This window comes from Pinus tabuliformis, chromosome 7 (genome assembly GCF_031772625.1).
Source record: "Pinus tabuliformis cultivar Carrire ecotype Pingquan chromosome 7, CPIR1, whole genome shotgun sequence".
NCBI classification, from domain to species: domain Eukaryota; kingdom Viridiplantae; phylum Streptophyta; class Pinopsida; order Pinales; family Pinaceae; genus Pinus; species Pinus tabuliformis.
In genome coordinates this window covers 877689686-877711082 of record NC_142293.1, presented here as the reverse complement: position 1 = coordinate 877711082, position 21397 = coordinate 877689686, and positions in this window count along the sequence as shown.

Sequence of the window (21397 nt, the reverse complement as noted above, 5' to 3'; positions counted from 1 at the left end):
CGCAGCATGCTTGATCTTTTAGAGCCACCTGGAAGTCACAATTGACTTGCCCTCAGGCCTAGGCACCACTTCCCATACATTGTTCTTAATGATATAGATATACTCCTCCACCATAACCTCTCTACATACCTCCTGGATGGCAGCCTCCTCATAGCTAGTAGGCTTAGAGTCAAAAATGTTGGTAGCCTTGGCTACATAACTGAAAAACCACTCAGGTGGCACACTCTCCCTGTTCACCCTCTTTGGAGTACCAATGGACTCTTCTTCCTTCAAGGAGTCTTGAAGCCACTTGGGCCCCATTTTCCCTGAAGAAGCTTCCCCATAGCGAACCTCATCCTTTGCCCCCCAGTCTTGTGAACCTGAAGGTCTGCCAACTAACCCTGGTGTGCCTATACCAGCACCTGTCCTTGAAGAACCTGTACTGGAACCTATGCTTGTGTCAGTTGAAGTGCCATGTGAACTTTTTACCAGTGGACTCCCTAAAGAAGTGCTCGGTGAAATCGCCACTAGTGCCCCAGATGTCACTAACACTGAAGTACCTCTTGTACCAATCGATCCAGAACCCTGATATCCTACTCCTTGTACCTGAACTCCCTACTGAGGAGAAGTTTGTGACTCTCTCTCATCATACTCTCCTGATCTCTGATAGGTCCTCTCCTCTTCAAACTTCACATCGCTCCTAATCACCACTCTTCATTTAGAATGAATGAAGACCTGATTGGCCTTCAAAGTCTTGTTGTAACACATAAAGATACCCTTCTCTGCCATGGGTTCCAGCTTCATCCTCTGTTCCTTAGGGATATAATAATATGTGAGACATCCAAAGATACGAAGATGTGCCACATGAGGCTTCTCTCCAGTGAAAGCCTCCTTTGGAGTCATATTCCCCAATACTCTGTGAGGACTTCTGTTCTGAAGATAAACAACAGTATTGCAAGCCTCAGCCCACAAAAACAAAGTAAAACCTTGATCATGAATCATCGCTCTAGCAGCCCCAACAATAGCTCTATTCTTCCTTTCAAACACCCCATTCTTCTTAGGGTTGTAAGGAACTGTGAACTCTCTCCTAATGCCCTCCTATGCACAGAAGTCAAAAAACCCACCATTGGTGTACTCACCACCATTGTCTGACCTCAAGATCTGAATCTTCCTACCTGTCTTCTTTTCCACAAGAGCTTTGAACTCTTTAAAGCAACTAAAGACCTAACGCTTGGTCTTTAGGAAATATATCCAAGTCCTCCTAGAGTAGTCATCAATGAATATAACATAATACCCATGACCACCCAAGGATACATGAGACATGTGGCCACTAACATCACTATGAATTAAGTATAGTATACTTGTAGATCTACTGTCGCTTGATGGGAATGGTAACTTGGAGTACTTGCCCAAAGCACACCCTCTACAAACCTCATAATGCTCAACATTGAAATTAGGAACTCCAGTAGTGATATCCCTCAGTACTCTCAAAGCTCCATGATGCATATGTGTGGTGCCATAACTCGCACAAGTCTCTACTACTGGTGGTACTATTGTGAGTGCTACTAGATGTGTTTCTCACCAATGCTCCTACTGATTGAAAACTAAACCTGTATAGTTTCCTAAAGCAAAATCCAATCACTTTTTCTGAAGTGATGGAAGCTCCCCTAGGATGCATCAATACCTACCCTCTTAATAAAGTGACATCAAGCCCCTTCTCCTCCATAGCAGACACTAAAATAAAGTTCTTCTTCATCCCCAGAACATACAAAACATCCATGACCTTCAAAGCAAGCAAAGACTCCCTCTCAAAGGTCACAGTCCCCACACCAACAATTCTCACGGTGTGGTCATCTCCTAGTACAATCTCAATATCAAGTGTCGTCTCTGCAAGCTCTGAAAAGAACTCCCATGCACTTGTCATATGGCGGGAAGCCCTATTTTCTATGTACCACACATTGGATGATGTACTCCTACTTGAAGTAGAAGTAATAAATGCAAAGTTTTTGTCAAATTTTGAAGCAAACTGCTCCACATCTGCTGAAGTTGGAGTACCCTTCTTCCCCTTGTTCTTCCTCTTAGGACACGTAGCAGCATAGTATCCCATCTTCTGACATGCCCAACATTTAACTTTGGACATATCCGTATGTTTCTTCTTCTTCTTCTCCTTTCCCCAGCCCCATCTGATGAGGCCCCTTTCTTGGCCTTCCCTTTGTTCTTCCCCCTATCTGTGAAGGCTACATCCTCCTCATCTGCTATCTTCACCCCACCACTATCAGTCTTTTGTATCTCATGTTGCACACAATCATCCCATAATTTGTCCCAATTGGGAAGATTCTCCCTAGAGGTAACAACATCTCCAAAGACCTCCCAATACTTAGGAAGTCCTACTACAACTATCTAACTAACTTTGTGGGTGCATATGTCTCACCAATAACAGTCAAATTATCACATACATGTTTGACCCTGCCAAGATAATGAACTACACTTTTAGCGTTTGTCATCCTGATGCTCTTCCATCGTTCTTTGAGTACCATCTTCCTGCTCTAATTGATACTCTGATAGAGAGTGGTTATAGTTATCCACATCTAATATGCATATGTGTTTCCTCTCACCTAAGGAACCACATGATCCTTCAGACTGTCCATCAAAATCCTTTTTTCCTTTGCATTATTTTTTGTAAATTCAACAAGTTCATCTATAGCAGTAGGAGGTACAACCACTTTCTGCACTATGTCCCAAATTGTTGCCTCCTTAAATATTGTGTGAATTATGTCCTTCCAAATGGCATAGTTGGATATCCCATCTAGTATGTCCTCTATATTTAAGAACATGGCCATGACTGCTGTCAAAATTGACAAAACCAAGAAAATGTAGAAATCAACTTTCCAGCACACCTTGTTGTCCCAAAAGTTCATTCTGTGTGAAATTTCACCTTACTTTCCCAAAATATCAGTTTGTTGTCCAAACTAAGTTTGCTATCCAAAAATTCAATTTGTTGTCCAAAACTGTTTTCTATTGTTCAAACTACAATTTTTAGTCTGTAGCTCTGATACCATGTTGAAATTTGATGACTAAAAAAGTTTCCAACAATCCCAACCTAGTTTTAATTTCACCTTATCACTCCCATTCAGTTAAATTCCCTTTCCCATAAACATACATTCAACATATAGAATTCTGTAAATGAAATTATCAAAGTAAAACACATGGGAATTTCAACACATGCTAAAAATAAATATTGACATAACTAGACCAGCAACACACATAAAAATACACAGATTTTTGGTCAACTTAGACCCAGGCAAAACCAATTCAATCTTCTCCGAGGAAACCTGTTAGAGAGCTCTTCAAATTTATTTATCTTTCAAGTTCAGGAAAAACATTTGCATACAAAACAAAACAAAGAAATACAACTTATCTCTTCAACCCAAAACTCCTTGAACATCGTGCCCACTTTGCCTCAATTTATGTGCCAAATTGAAGCTGAAAATATGTATTTTATGGATACGACTGTACGGATTGTACCATACGAACAATAGGGAATTTTTTTCCAATTTATTTTCAAAAAAAATCTCTCGAATGGCGTGCAACTCATAGCATTTAGTGTTGTTCGCACTGTACCTTATGTTGTCTTCTAAAAACTTGATTTCCATGCCCATCTTTTCCCAGAAATCATTCCTTCAACTTGCTGCAACAAATTTCTCCTTCAGAATGTTTTCTCCACCTCAGCCTCCTTTCTCCAATCTACTCATGAAGAATGAATGTAGTCTCTCTTTTCTTTTCCCCCTTTTGTTTCTCTAAATGACTTTTGGACAACCCTATGATCTAATGGCTCAGATTCATTTAGATCAAGGGATGAAAATAAATGTGCATTTAATTCTCACTTTCTATTTTTTAACTCACCCATTAGATAAAGTACCCACATTGTACTTTATGTCTAAAATCACTTTTCACTTTATAATTTAACATTGACTTTACCACTAATAAAATCACACTTAGGAAAAGAATTATTTTGGACATTTTTCCCTAGGTAGAGACTAACCCATAGTAAACCACTTGTCCAAGGTAAATTAAAAATCAACAATTAGTGATTAATTAATTATTCCTAGAGAAAAATAAGATAATTATTTATTTATCTATTTATTTCTCATAACCGGGTCAAATATGACAAGGAATATTAGTTAAACAATAGTTTAATTAATTAGTCCTAGAAGATAATTAAACAAATAGTAATTTATTTAATTATTCTTCATGGGTTTAATTATAAATGACTTAACATATGTGATTTATTAAGTAATTTCTTACAATGAAAACAATTTTACTATGGTAAAATTGGCCCTACATGGTGTACTTTGATCCATCTAGTAAATTATGGCTATATGCTCAATTTTTGGTGATAACAACCCTATTGTGCTAAGAAAACTACCTTCTGACTTATCACATGTCTTAGTTTACATATTATTCATATTTCCCAAGATCCAAAATATAGGTACATATATCAACATGATTACTCAAAACCTAATTTTCCTTAAATGTTTACATACATTAGTTGATTGATAACCATGCTTTTAGAAAACCCCATTTTCTTATTATGTCCAATTATAAATAGAAAACCAAATACTAAGCCAAATTCATCATCATTAATTTTCCACTCAGCCTTTATACCAAGGCTAGTAATCAGGGCATCCAAGCTTACAAGTACGGATTATTGTCAGCCTCTCTTTCAAGGCCATCAATCAACAAGAACCTTATAAATTGATTGTCATATATAACAATATCATTGACATTTTGAGCCCTGACCTCATTACTTGAGCCACATTCTTTAATTGCTTTACCACCATACTAGAAGAATACAAGACCTTTGCCCTTGAACCTATCTGTTCAAATATGGAATATGAATACTATAATCTCATAGTTTGATTATCACCCTTAAAATTCTTGACCAACCATTTCACAAGCTACACCCTATTCCTTGAACATAGAAGACAATAACCTCAAAAACAAGCCTTCATAAGGTAAACACATAACATCAATACATTAAAACAATAGGCCTCTGCTAGGGTCCTTGACATCTGACAACATATAGACCATGGTATTCCCCAGCCAAATGAGCATGCCATGTATATGCTCCTCATTCACTGAGTCGAGCAGTGCTATGAAAACTACACGTTACCCACGGATTTTTCCCAAAATCCTTACATCACATGAACATCCTCATGCATAATTTCCCAAATATGCAAGATAAAATCACCCAACCAATGGTGATGAAACACGACAAGTGACCATACTCACCACCCTATAGGCATTCATGCCCAGAATTAAAGAAAATATAGGCTTCAAATTTCACAACCACTGGTTGTCAGACATCCAAAATGTCAAGTAGCAAGCACGTGCATTGCCAAGGAATCTAACAAAGTAATATTTTTTACATCATTAATATACAATATGACTCACTGATGTGAGTATGGTACCACCATACTCACACTTAACTATTACACTCAAATTTGAGCTCCATCCCTAAGCCATGGATGTAAAAATTATTGTGTAGATTTGCAATTTCTCATCAAATTTTAATCAAAATCACAAGACACAAACCTACTCTATTTCTATGCGTAATTAAATTCACAATTTAGAACATGTCACAAACATGCAATGAGAAATAACACACATGCACACAATATTTTTCCAAGGGACAGAAATCTGCTAAAAACCCCTATGCTTACTTGCATTAATCTGATGAATAGAGATGTATTACAACTTCTTTGCTCAAATGAGCACAACCTGCAAGTGAATAACCTATCTATCTTCTCACTAAGAAGCTTTGACCCAGACTTAGTCAATTTATTCCTCTACTTGAACCCCTATTTTCTTGAACAATTCCTTGAGAAATTAGGACCTTATTATTTAGGAAATTCCTCAAATTGATTTTGCAATTCCCAAGGTTGATCATCTGACTACATGCAACACATGTATACTCAAGACTAGTTTACAATTGTTGTTACACTGCCTTGGAGTCTCCACCAGAACTAGGGAACTTGAATTCTCCACATGCACTAGATATTGTGGATTGATTGATCAGTTAACTAGATGACCAATGAGTTAGACTAAAGTCTCATTGCACAACTGACCTTCCATTAGTTCCTCTAATAGTTGGAACTAGTTTAACTAAAAAAAACTTGAAATAAATGACCTTGATTGCTAAAAATTAGTAATAACACATGCTTAAATGATCTCTAACTCCTCTAATTTCATCCATGTACACATAAGCCATGTCACACAAGTTAACTGCATCCAAGTTGTCTGTTGATGTGGAAATTCAAATTTTCTCATTTTAATCAAGGCAAAATCAAATTGAGAATTTCTTGCTGCATTTTTCAATAAGGGATCCAAGCATAATTACCATGCCACATACTTGAGTCACCAAGTAAGAATATTTACTATTCAATCAATAAATCAATCATAGACAAGATTTTAACACTTAACATTAGTTTAGATAATATTTAAAAACAACCATTATAAGGACCTCCCTTGCAGGAGTTATGTTGTTGCTTTCCCATGATAGAGCCCATCCAGTCCAAGTGTTGAACTTGGATACTTCGATACCACTCTGTAGCACACCCCCCTCATAATCCTCTCCATAACACTAATTAATAGGAGGTGGTTACTAAGTTGACCCAAGATCCAAGGTGTCATTATGAAAATGGGGTCTAAAAATTTCGATATTTTTTCTACTTCTATAAAACTTCACATAAATGATTTCATTACTTTTGTCATATCGAGACAATTTTGGTGATACAAATTTCATCCCAATCTGACCTCCACATCAAAAGTTATGGCCATTCAAAGTTAAGCCCCACACCATCCTTTCCCTTGACATGTCGCATCCACGTGGCCCCCACATGGATCCCATGTGGTTGTTTGGTCGTCTTGCATTCCATATTCCACATTGTTATAGACATATTTGGGCACTGCAATGCAAATCACATATGTCCATAAACCAAAGGCTTCTAAGTCCCTAAAAGCGTTGTTTCATACCCTAAAGGAGCAAGGTCAGCTGATTACATCATCTCCCAGAAGTTCTCCATGAAAAATTACTCAGAACTGGTCAAAACTGGACCATACAGACTGCTCAGTGCTAAGGGTGCAATGCATCTCACCTGCCACATGAAAAAAGTGTGATGCATACTGGAAAGCCCTTCTGTAGGGTGAGATGAGTAAGAGCAGACAAATGGCAGAAGCAGTTTGCTAGGTGGAAGAATCTTCTAGAAGTTGTTCATTCGACACTTGCCTCTCTGAATTCGCCCAGGGATGAGTAAGAGATCATGAAATCTCCAAGTGGAACCAAGAACTATCAGAGAGATGACACTAATCAAAATCCCAGAAGCTGACTCACCCCCCTGCAAACATCTATATATGGATCCCTCATCCTAGAGATCCAAAGGCTGGAATCTTGTATTTTGTAAGGAAGTGTTGTTGGTTTCTCTGTGCAACATTGTATTGTTGGGTGATCTAAGCTTTTCATGAGGTGAAGAGGGCTTTCATGCTGGGAGGATGGTGCTGGGTCAGACAAATGGGTTGTAATCCTCTCTTCTACTACTTCTATCAATAAAGCTATTTTAGTTTTCCTCCATATTCTTGTATATCTCTAAATCTTGTATTGATATATGCATTTGTATGGTTAATATACATCTGATCCTATATTTTTTATGGTTATAGATCTCTATGCTTTGATGGTATTATGCTGCTTTGACTCTACAGGTGCTCTTTGAAGCGGGACAAGTAAGGAAGGAGTGGCAAATTTCTATCAAAGGGGAAAGGAAACAAGCAAGGAGCCAAGCGAAAGACTGAGGTTGGTACTCTATGCTTCTTTCTCATCTATCTCTCATAAAGGAAAACACAAGTGACTTTAGTTTATTTGTTTCTAAGATAGCTACCCGTCTTAGTGGGACTAGTAGCTCTGAATGGACACTAGTTTTCCCGATAACAAAATGGCAACTCCACTGGGGAGCGAATAGTTTGTTTGCTTGTCTTTATTTGTTTGTTTCATAAACTATAGACGGAGCTTGAAGTTAAGCCAACTAGCCTTCGAACTGCATTTGCTATGCAAGTGCAAAGTAGATCAACACTGCTTCAGTCAATCTCCAGGTTTTTTTATGAACTGAACAACTGAATTGCAAACATCCTAAGTGCCCTGGTGGTAGCTCAAGTAACCTCATTAGATCAGCCCCTATATTTTGTGTTTACCGACTATCATTAGCTCAGCCTAAAACCCTTAACTAAGCTGCAAACTGTGACCAAAAACCAAGTGAAAGTCTCGTCCCTGGATCATCACACTATCTCCTTTTGACATTCTGGATGCATCGCACCTCCTGTGTGTAGTAGGTGGGATGCATCCCTTTTTCCCTGTGTTACAGGTGCGATGATCAGATAAGACTGTTTCTGCCTCCAGATTTTGGTTTTTTCTTCATTGTCTTTAGCTTTATTCAGGAGTTTTGCTATTTTTGATCAATATACCACTGTTGAAACTCCCTTCCTTTGCATTATTCAGCCTCCATTGTACAAATAATTGTGAATGTTTTTGTGTATTTTTCACCATTTACAGTTCTCCTTTACAAAAAAGTAGCTTAATCGAACGGTCATCTTTTGATTTGAAAGTGTCACAAATGTCGTTTTTAGTCAAAGAAAAGAATCCTACTCTTTTTGATGGTCGATTACACTGTTACTCTTGTATTTGATTTGAATTAATAGTATTTCAAGTGTCAAAAGCAGTTTTCAAATTGAAGTTGAAAGTGTCGTCTTGTCTTCCTTTCGTCTTTTGAAGAGAAAATTGTTAGTACTATCACTTTGAAAGAAAAGATAGTTCAAATTTGTACTTAGCATTCTTTTTGTCATTCACACATTAAGAAAGCGGAAAACAAATACATGCATGTGCATTGGCATTTAGACTACTTGTTGATTTTGATTTAGGACAGTGCATCTAGTGTGTGCTCTCTACTCTATGTTGAAAGAATTTCGCTTCTCTTTCCTTAGTAGCTAGGATTTTCATTGCAAAAAGAAGAGTAAACGATTGTTTATCATCTTAGATTGCATATTTAGGAGTTGTATATCTACATCATGTGGTGAACCTTAGAGGAAAACTTCTTAATAAAGATTAACTGTAAAATAAATTCAGTGAACATAAAAATGCTTTGGAACCTAACATACAACATATAGAAGTCTAGGCTAGAGATGTATTCTAGTGTCGTAAAGCGTGGTAACTGTCGCTTTCATCGTAGGTTGGGTGATTCCTCCTCTTTGAGACGACAAGTGCTAGTATGGACTTGTGCTCTGACATACCGTCGTGTATATATTGGGAGACCATAATAGGCTATATCCTTTATCCTTAGGAAGCCGTGTTTGCCGCCCTATCGATCGCAATGCACTGAACACAGCATTCGGGAAGATTGACTGCCGTACCATAAAAAGTATTCTGTAGTTTTGCGATTGGTTTGGTAATCCTTCTATCTAGATTTCCAGAGGAGTCTCTTTCATTCCTTTTCAGACTCCTTAAAGGAAAAGGTCCATCTGAGCACTTGTCACTTCAGGCTCATTAAAAATCGAAGGCGACTAGAGTCATCTTTAGCTTTTTCTCGACTCTTAAAAATTGAAAAAGCAAGTTGTGTCAAAGCATCTAAAATTCATTTAATTCGGAATAACATTCTCCCCTTTTATTTTGAGTTGATCAAGTAATCTGCAATCATGGAAAAAAGTTAATCAAAACCCCGTCATTCGTAGAGACTAACGAGTTATCCGTCTTTAACTTTGGAAACAAAACCATTCCAGGCCAAGCAAACTCGTTTAACTGGGTCAAAGTCTCCTGGTTTGTTTGAAACTTGTGTTTCAATATCCTCGGAGACTCCAGTTACTCCAACTGTTTCTGGTATCCCTACCTCTATAGAAGAAGTTCCGCAGTTACAAGAGGACATTATAAATGATCCTAGTGTAAGAGTAAACACTTCTATTCCTGAACCAGCTCCATCTAGGTTTGATTCGGAAGGTGTTACCCCTCCAGCATCTATCGCTACAGAATCTATACCTTCTTCAGCACCAGAAGTATTTTACGGACTTGACGGTCTACCTTTTTCCACCTAGATTGATTGCTATAGAAGAGATTATGAAGGATCTTCCATCCAGTACTCCATCGCATTTTGGAATTGGGATCCACCTGTATCCTTCTACTTCAGAAGTTAGTCCCCTTTCATCACAAGTTCCAGTAGAATCGCTAGGAAGTCTTTTTGATAGACTCGATATGTCTGGACAACCATCGACATCTAGGACTGTGTCATCTAATACAGCGGTAACAAAACCTCCTGCCACCACTCCGACGATGTTCGCTGGTATACCATCTGCCCCAACTAGCTCTCAACCGCTAGAGGAAGTCCACCCAGGGGCTGTTTCAACAGTATGGTCTGTTCCCGTTTGTTCGTCTGGAATAATATCTGGAATTTGTTGATTTCTAATTCTATTTCATTGCTTGCATTAGATGCATTAATTTCATTAAATATGTTAATTTCTAATCTTTTTTGATTGAGCTTGCATTAGATGCATTGATTTCATTGTAGATGTAACTTGATTCCTAATCCTATTTGATTCCTAGCACAAGATGCGTTGATTTCAGAGTAGATGTTGATTTCTAATCCTATTTGATTTCTTGTAGTATTAGATGCATTAATTTTGGTGTAGATGTTGATTTCTAATCCTATTTGATTGTTTTCATTAGATGCATTGATTTTAGTGTAGATGTTGATTTCTCATCCTATTTGATTGCTTGCATTAGATGCATTTATTTCAGGGAAGATGTTGATTTCTGATTTGATGCAACTAGATATATATGGTGTACATTAAGCTCAAGGTATTTAGTTTAACATTGTACATTGATTTCAATATAAGCACAAAAACTTTATTGACGACATGCATTATGACTAAGATATTGTAGATAACCCGAAACAAAATAAAATAGAATAAAACTTGTATTTGTAACTTTTATTTCTCCACATCTTTTAAAATTTAATATATAATGTATTTCAATCATATTTGAGTTTTTTAAAATTGAATAAAACTTATTTCCTTCATAAAGAATTGATTGAAATACTTGGATCTAACTAGTAAATTTATGAAAGTTGATAACATTATATAAAATTATAGAAATGTTGTCATATTTTTTTTACCTATATATTAAATTTCAATACGATTGGATTATATCATGTTATGACTAAGCTCTTGCAAATAATCTAAAAATAAATAGTGCTAAATAAAACCTATTTGTTGTTTACATGAAATCTTTCATTAAAATTGAATAAAACTTATTTCAATCTTATTTGTGTTTTTTAATTTAACCTTGGGATAAGAAATTGATTGAAATACTTAAAAATGTTGTCCATGCAAAAATCTTCATATATGTGTGTGTGTGTGTGTGTGTGTGTGTGACTTTATAATTCAAATAATTTATTTTTAAAATTGAATTATAATAACATACATGTTGATTGCATTAAAAGAAACTTTCTACATGATTGGAATTCTTTCCATGTTCAATATTAAATTGATACATGATATATTTTAGTTCATTTTAAGTATCAAAGTGACTTGCATCATAACTTAAGATTGTACTTATTTTCTTAGTCTATGAAACTGGAAATCAAAATTGAACATATATTTTACTAATAAAAGTTATAGTATATAGAAAAAATATTAAATTAGTGAAATAATTTTAATAGATCCATAAACTTCAAAAATTAATGAGCATCCATAAACAAGATTAATACAAATCCATAAATTGAAATAGTGAATACATGTATCAATAAACTATCCATATGAAAATATATACAAATTACAAATATCACATGAACATCCATAAACTGAAATAATAAGCATCCATAAAATAAAATAATGTCCATGATGTACATCCATAAATTGTCAATGTATGAAAATATACAAAGTCTGTATCACACATGTGAATGTGCCCTATGAAATGAGCTTGAAAATATACAAACTATGACACTCTAAATACCACCAGAACTCCTATGTGAGTTCTAATGCGTAATGCAAGTGTCCCTAAGTTGGTACTAAAATATAACACATTTAAATTCAAACTAATTAGATCAATTTTTGTACAAAATAAACAATATGGAAATAAATGATTTTGAACCACATTTTTAATTACAGATGTACATGAATTACTAACCTCAATCGAGTTCAAATGCAAGTCAGATAGGATGGGGGTCTGATCATCAATCTGGGTTTGGTGCTTCCCTACTTGTGTCTCAATGATTAGGGCCTGCATCGATGGAACCGCTTCATTAATGCCTCTAAACCAAACATTCCACTCATGTCTCCACATAACAATGACATCAATGACACTCTGCATATGGGCTTGTGTACACAATGGAAAGGACAAATTATAATTAGTCTACAAATTAATTAACATATATGTGTAACTTAAAAAAAAGAAAATGTTGAAATCTTCGGAAGAAAAAATATTACCTTAGTTGTTGGTCCATGTGGTTGTACATAGTGACTCTCCTCCACATTAGTGAACATATAAGGTGGAGTTGGAGGTGGAGGAGAACCCATGGAAACATGCTCTAGTTGAGAATGGTCTGGTTGGTCAACTTCCCCCTTGGATGACCTCATAAGCTCATCCATGTAGCTAGGATGTGTCTACATGTTACCATGAACTTATTAATATAAATGAAATCTAATATGGACTAGAAATTTTAATATAAATAATTATGCATAATTTAATAATAACAATCAAAAGTTTCATATATATATATATATATATATATATATATATATATATATATACTGGTTTGTGTCACGCAGGTCGTACACCCTCCAAGACTCACTAATAGCATCACGATACATACATGTATATGTCAAAAGTTGGTCAAAGGGTAAACGAGAAATGCATCATCATATAAGGGAACTGGTAGGTCATGATGAAATCTCTCCATCCAATGCAACACGTGCACTAGCCAATGATGTCTGCATGTTGTCTGCAATAGTCTCCCTGGTCTCACCATTGAAATGCAACAACTCCTCTAGATTTTTCAGTAATAAAAAGCTTCGAGACGGTAGTGGCAAGACTCTTGGAGGTGGTGGTACATGCCCAGGGTCCCTACGAGCCCCCTCAAGGTCATAGGTACATCCCAAGACGGTTCCATAATAATGAGATCTGTATCAACATAATCTGACCTCATATGTAACACGAACTCTGCATATAAGTTCTTGGAAAAAAAAATGATGACCTGGTCTTGGTGGAGGAACTAGCCGTAAGCTCCAATGAATCTATCATACACAAAAGGGGTTTCATTAACATTCTTAAAATATTTCAGTGGAATCAGACCTCTAAGTCTAGTAGGGCGATCCGAAGGGATGTCGAACAACTCCCCACAAACACCAATTTCCTTGGTGTCCTCTTTCACCACCTCCAAAGAATCTGGGCCTCTAACCTCATGCCTGCTAATCCTCTGTATGGACTGTAATATGTGGCTATGTGGGCCCAACCTCTGGTATGTCTCGATCAACCTATTGATGTTATCCAACATAAAAGATAATTCAAGATAAGTCAACAAATTGGCAGGGATCTTCTCTATGTCTGTTGTGATCTGCGTATGACAGGTCGTAACGTCCTCTAATGTGATATGATTTGTAGCATCATCCCATGGAGGGATCGATGCTGCACTTTGATACTCTGCTTCGAACTGTTGAGGGCCTATAAATCATAAATATAATTTAACATATATATAATTAACAAACTAGAAGCATAATAACGTATACATTAAATTCAAACACATCAGTTGAAGATAATTTAAAAATTAAAGACAATTTCAAGACATAAACACATAAAGTTTAAAAATGATTTAAAAATGCAAGAGGTGTACTTGAAATGGGCAAAGAAGGTCCACTAGATGTAGCATGGTCATCAACAGAGAAAACGTTGCCTCTAACACTTTGACTGGTGTCAGAGGCAGGATTTATGAGGGGAACATAAACTATCGGTGAAACATGTGATCTATCACGAGCCCGACCATGTATAACATATCCTCTCACACTATGATGGCCTACAGTTGGGGCAAGTATTTTTGATGCCTTGGCATATTACATATAATGCATATAAACTAATCGAAGAAAAAATGTTGATAAAATAGCCATTTCTAAACTCAAGTAGAATAATCTAGCCTGAAGTCCTAAACTTTAGAGTCCATTTTTTGATAATTTATCAGCCAAAGTATTGAGTTCCATGTAAACACAATCAAAAGAAGTGAACAAATCTACCTTCACATTTTTTCTTGTTTATAAATAATTCATTTTATTCATAGCACATAATATGTAAATATATATGTAAAAAATTGAAATAAACATCTTACAAAACTAATAAAATTTCATAACAACCAAATACTACAATAGACTTTAAGTTCTTAATGTTTGACTTTGACACATGATATGTACTAGGGGTAAGCACATGAAGACAATGTTTCTTGTACACCACACTACATAATGAAACAATATGGTACAAATTAGAAAATAGTCTAAATGTTTTCATTCACTAGACCAAATGCACTTCTCATGATGGATTTAATGTATCTATCAATGATGCATTGTTGAAACATGAACTCATATATATAGTTATATGTTAAATGTTATATATGTGCGTGTGTGTTATGTTTTAAATAATTATGTTATATTAAATGTTATAGTTATGCGCAATACATGTTACACTATGTTACTAACATATATATATATATATATATATATATATATATATATATATATATATATATATATATATATATATGAATGAATATGATGTTAGTGTTATAATCGTTAAATTACATATCTATTTATATAATTATGTTATGAAGTATGTAGTTATATTATGTTGTGTGTGTATGAGTTTCTTAAATAATTTTATGACATGTTAAATTGTTAAATAACCAGTTATATTATGTTAAATAATTATAGAACTATGTTATGTTAGGTTAACTAATTTTATGTTATATTCTAAATGTTAAATAACAAGTTATGTTATGTTAAATAGTTATATAAAATTTTATGTTATGTTGTAAACCATATATATAGAACTATAATATATCTAGTTATGTGATGTGTTATAATTTCATAATCTAGTTAAATATATAGTTATATTTAAATAATTGTATAGTTACATAGTTACGAAATAGTTATAATGTGTTATGTTAAATAAATTTACGTTATATATGTTAAATAATTATAGAATTCTATGTTATAGCTTTATGTTATAAATTAAATAGTTATAGAACTATATTATGTTATAAACTCTATATATATATATATATATATATATATATATATATATATATATATATATGTGATGTTAAAACTAAGTTATAATTTAGTTTTATATATATATGATATTGTAAATGTCATAATTATATATAATTAAATATTATATATATAACTACGATGTTTTGTTTTATATATATATATATATCAAAATTTTCATTTTTAGATTTTTAACTCTAAATATTAATATTTTATTTTTAAAACTAGGATGGTACTATATTTATTATTAAAAAATATTTAAAATATAAAATAATTGAAATTTAAAATAAGAAAATAGAATAAAATTAGTTCAATATGAGTAACTATATCCATCATGTCAATCTCAAGCTTCTAATTTAGCTATTTATTGGTTATAGTTTCGTTGTTTTTTCTTTTGGAGTTTTTTTGGGTATAACTTCAGTCAAATTTGCTAGAAATTCAAAATGCATTTTAAATAATCAAAAATAAAAATAAGAAAAAAATTATTTCACAAAATTCCTAATGAACAACTTTAGAACCTAAAATAATTTGAAAAAAAATATATTTTTACCATTCAAAATCAGAAAAATATACATTTAATAAACAAAACATTGCAAGTAAGAAACAAATTTAAAACCTAAATTATAGTTTCTTTTTGTGGTTTCAAAGTGTTTTCTAAGTTGTTTTGAAGGGATTTTTTTATGGTTTTTTTGGTTGCTTTTATAGTTTTCTAAGTTGTTTTGAAGGGTTTTTTTATGCTTTTCTTGGTTGGTTTTGTGATTTTCTAAGGTATTTTGAAGGGTTTTTTTGTGGTTTTCGTCGTTTTTGTATGGTTGTTTTTTTCTAATTAATTGGTTTTTATGTTTTTTGTACATGGTTGTCTTTTTTAATTAATTTGTTTAATTTTGCAAAAAAAAATTAAATAAGAAAGATAAAAGCTAGAATACCTACCTTTGTTTGAGCCTCTGCGACATTGACAGATGGTTGGAAAGATTGATTTGAATGCCCCATGCTTTAATTGCTCGCATTGAGCTCCTGTCACACTCTCAATCGAGCTCCTAGTTTACCCGTGGTCTGTGCAAATGGCGCACGTGCAGACACGGGAGCAGTATTTATAAATGAAAATGGCTCAATCAAGCATTAAAGCTCGATTGAGCCCTAAGACTCGATTGAGCTTTATAACTTGATTAAGGGTTCGTTATAACCCTTGATGGAATTACCTCTTTAGTGCCAAGCAGTGCAATCAAGCAATTTAAAAAGGCTTGATCGAGTGCTTAAATGGTTCGATAGAGCCATTATGTTTTCCACCCAAACATTCCCTTTTTCTCCAAAAAGTGTAACCCAACTCCATGCTTTCACCCATAAAATTTTAGTTTTTTTTATATTAAAATATATTTATTGTATTAATGTAGAATGAAAATTCCTAATTTTAAATTGAAATTTAAATTCAAACTTGAGAGGATTTCTTCTCGGGAGACAGCTAACAGCGAACAACTAGGGTTGCAAGTTTCTGAGCACCATGGAGGAGCGCAAAGGGGGGAGCTCCACTCCCTCCTACAGGCAGGCAGTAGCCAGCAGGGGCAAGAAACCTTTAGAACCTGTCAGAGAACCTACAGGAAATAGGGATAAGAATATGGAAGGGGATTAGGAGGTCACCAGACCAAGAGACGACAACAGCACGAAAGATAAGGAGGAAGAAGACAAAAATCAGGGATTAGAAAACAAGGCACAAAAGGGGCCCTGCAAACCCAAAGCTGAGGTCACTCCCAGAGTTGTTTTAAATGATCCTGCCCTGCAGGTGCACAGAGATCACATGCGGACCTATGCTATCATTTGTAAATTCATGGGATTATGGCCCACTAAAAAGGCACTACAAACATGGATCAAATATCATTGGAAACCGAAAGGAAGCATTGACCTACACCTTGGGTCAAAAGGTTTCTTCACTGTGGTCTTCACAAATATTGAGGATAAAGACATAGTGTTTGAAGGAGGACCCTACTTCTATGCAGCAGCGGGCCTCTATATGCGGCCGTGGATGATGAATTTTGTTCCGTAGAGAGAGACTTTTACCTTGGTGCAGGTCTGGGTAAGACTCTACTCCCTTCCTCTTGACTACTGGTAAGCGGAATCGCTATCTGCTATAGGAAACAAACTAGGACGTTTTGTAAAAGCCTCTGAAGCCACCAGACGAGGAAAATACACCTCCTTCGCAAGAATATATGTTGAGATGGATCTTTCAGGAGCCCTACCAGACAAGGTCATCTTGGAAGTTTTTGATGAAGAATGGGTACAAACAGTAAATTACAAACATATTCCTTTTAGATGTCGCATATGCCATGAGCATGGGTACCTATTTAGAGACTGTCCCCTTAGAAAAACAGAGAACAAAGACAAAGCAACCACTATGAAGGATAATGAAAGCTTTCAGAAAGTGGGACACAGAGGGAAAGGAGGCAAAAGGGGGCCAAAACAACAACAAACAGAAAGACAACAGGCCAATCTGAACAGGTTCCAGATTCTCGAAGAAGAGGAGGAAATATCAAAGGAAGATCAGGTAATGGAAGGAAACTCAGAGGAAAAGGAGAAATAAGATATTAGGGAACAAGCACAGGATGCTACTAAACAGAAAGAAACAATGCCATATCATGAAGAACTAGAGATGGATCAAGAAATGATTCAAAGTGAGATGGAAACTGAGGATCAGGAACTACAGGAGATTCTGGATAGAGAAAACCTAGATCTGGAAGGATTCTTGAAACAGGGAACCATGGGAGGGGTAGACTCATTACCTCAAGAAGATTTCAACAGAGTACAGTAATTGTTCCTATGGAAAACTCAGGACAAAGGAATGGAAAAACAGAGCTACAGAGAAAGATCGGATAACGAAGGAGTGAAATCTATGAAATCTACACCAGGACTAGCTCCCAGAAACCCAGGAAAGAAAAGAGGAAGAAAAAAGTAGAACGAGCTACTGATGGAATGTGGAAAGCTAATGATTGATTTAGGTAAGATGAAAGACCTATCTAGTTACTCCTTTACAAATCTTTAATGATGAAGTTCACATCTTGGAATATCAGAGGTTTAGGTAATAAAAGGAAGAAAAAATTACTTAGCAATAGAATGAAACAAGATGCTTCGGATATGATCTTTATCCAGGAAACTAAATGTTCCATTCAAAAAATCAGAGAACTTAATAGTAAGTGGCTCAATAAATATGAGTTTCTTGAAGTTAAGACAGATAATATAGTTGGAGGCTTACTCATTCTTTGGAACCCCCACAAGATCGGCATAATAGATGCTGAGGCATCTAGGAACTATTTATTAGTGGTTATACAACCTGTGGGAGACAGTGTGACTTACTTGGTCACGAATGTCTATGGGCCGCAAAGACTGGATGATAAAATCAAATTTCTAGATTCTCTGGTAGAACTCAGAGATAGACATGCAGCAGTTCCCTGGATATTGGGCGGGGACTTCAACATGATCAAATCACTCTCGGAAAAAAAAAGGGGGAACAAGAACTTTAAATAAATATTCTACAGCATTTCTAAATTTTATAGATAATATGAAGCTAGTTGACACTGATATGAATAATGGCCTCTTTACCTAGAACAACAAGAGAGGAGGGGAAGCTCAAGTGGCCTCAAAACTAGATAGATTCATAATTTCAGAGGACCTTATGCTCACAGACAAGGAAATGACAATGAGAATTCTCCCTTTTGGTGGCTCGAACCACTGGCCTGTTCATATGGAGGTGCGGGGCATCGGCTCCCCCAAGAATAGGCCATTCGGATTTGAAAATATTTGGCTTAACCACCCTGATTTCATTAGTAACATAGAAAGATGGTGGAAAGAGGATCTGCACATTCAGGGAACTAGAATGTTTCTGCTTCACAAAAGACTTAGATACATAAAGCTCAAACTCAAAGATTGGATCAAAAAGGTATTTGGAAATATTTTTGCAGCAAAAAAAGAGGTTGAAGAAAAAATGCAGAAACTCAATCAAACTCTTATTACAGAGGGCTTTGATAGAGTCAGAGATGACCAAGTTACCAAACTTCAGCAAGATTGGGAGAAATTATGCAAACAAGAGGAAATATATTGGAGACAAAAATCCAAAGTTCAGTGGCTAAAAGAAGGGGAACGGAATACCAAATTTTTCCACAGATCCACCATGGCGAATAGATCTCATAATAGGATCTCTTCAATCAAGGACGAGAGAGGTCATCTTTGCAACACCCATGAAGATATAGAATCTGTGCTAGTACAACACTTTCAAGGCATTGCAAAGGAGCCCAATGCAGACAAAGAACTCTTTATCAGAAACTTAACAAGGCATATACCCAGGCTAGTGTCTAGAGAGGACAATTTCAATCTCAATAAGCCAGTTACTGAAGAGGAGGTCAGTGATGCAGTTAAGGAAATGCAAAATGGAAAAGCACCAGGCCCTGATGGTTTTAATTTGGATTTCTTCAAAGCCTATTGGAACATTGTTAAACAATACATTATGAATGTAGTGGAAGATTGAAGGTTGAATAAAACCATTCTAAAGGCGCTCAATACTTCATTCTTATCCCTGATCCCCAAGCAGGACAAAGCTCAGACTCTAGATAGGTTTTGGCCCATAGCTTTATGCAATGTGGTGTATAAAATTATATCCAAAGTTGTAGCCAATCGACTCAAACCCCTTCTCCCTACTCTGGTGTCCATGAAGCAATCAGGTTATGTGGAGGGTAGACAAATTCTCAATAATATCATTCAAGCACATGAAGTGGTGCACTCTTTGATGAGCAATAAGAAGGTTGGCATGATTATGCAACTGGACCTTGCCAAAGCTTATGAAAAGCTAAATTGGACCTATATTAGGAAGGTCCTTCTTGCCTTTGGCTTTGATCATAACTGGGTAAGATGGGTAATGGCACTGGTCACTTCTTCTAGTTTTTCAATATTGGTCAATGGTTCTCCTTCCAAGACCTTTTCTCCATCTAGAGGTCTCAGATAAGGAGACCCGCTATCTCCCTTCCTCTTCATCCTCATGATAGAAGGACTTGGGCGGTCTATCGAGCATGAGAAAAATGCGGGTCATATCAAGGGTATCCAACTTTCTAACAATGGGAATGCTTTGTCCAATCCACAATTTATGGATGACACTATGCTGGAGGGAATCCCCACAGTAAAAGAAGCTCTTGCTTATAAACAAATCCTACATGACTTTGCTATGGCCATAGGTATGGATGTAAATCTGTCCAAATCTAAGATTTTTTTCTTTAATACTAATATTGCTATTCAGAGAAACATCTCCAAAATTCTAGGCTTTCAAAGGGAGGTCCTTCCTTCCAAAATATCTGGGAGTTCATCTTATTGATAAACCTTTGCACAAAAGCATCTGGGAGCCGATCATCAATAAGATGCAGGATAAAATCAGAAAATGGACAATAAGATCTTTAAACTTGGCAAGTAGGTTGGTGCTGACAAAAGCTGTTTTGCAATCTATCCCCATTTTCATGCTTTCAGCACTTCCAGCTCCAAAGGGAGTTTTACAACAAATTAGAACTATTCAAAGAGACTTTCTTTGGGGTAAAGGGGAAGGGAAAAGGAAATGGGCCTTAGTTTCTTGGGATAAACTCTGCAAACCAAAATCTTATGGGGGCCTTGGTCTGGATGATCCAGATGTTCTCAGCAAGGTTTTAGGTGCAAAGTTATGGTGGTAGTGGGTAAAAGAGCCAAAGGCTCAGTGGGCTCATGTCTGGAAAGAAAAATATGCCAGCTCTTGGCAAGAGAATGATCATATAAGGATGACAGGAACCATAAAAGGATCACACATCTGGAATAAGGCCTGGGAGAATAGAGACTTAGTGTAGAAAAACAATTTTTGGGAAATCAGAGAAGGTGACCTTGCACTCTTTTGGGAGGATAGATGGCAACAAGAATAGACTCTGCTAAGAGAGGACTTTGTGGACCTAAAGAACGAAACAGACAATAAAGGGCTATTCAGAGTTAAAGATTTTTGGGATCAGCCCAGTCCAGAAGATAAATGGAGAAACTGGAAAAACATAGAACCTAGGGATGACAACCCTTTCAAAAAAAAAACAGA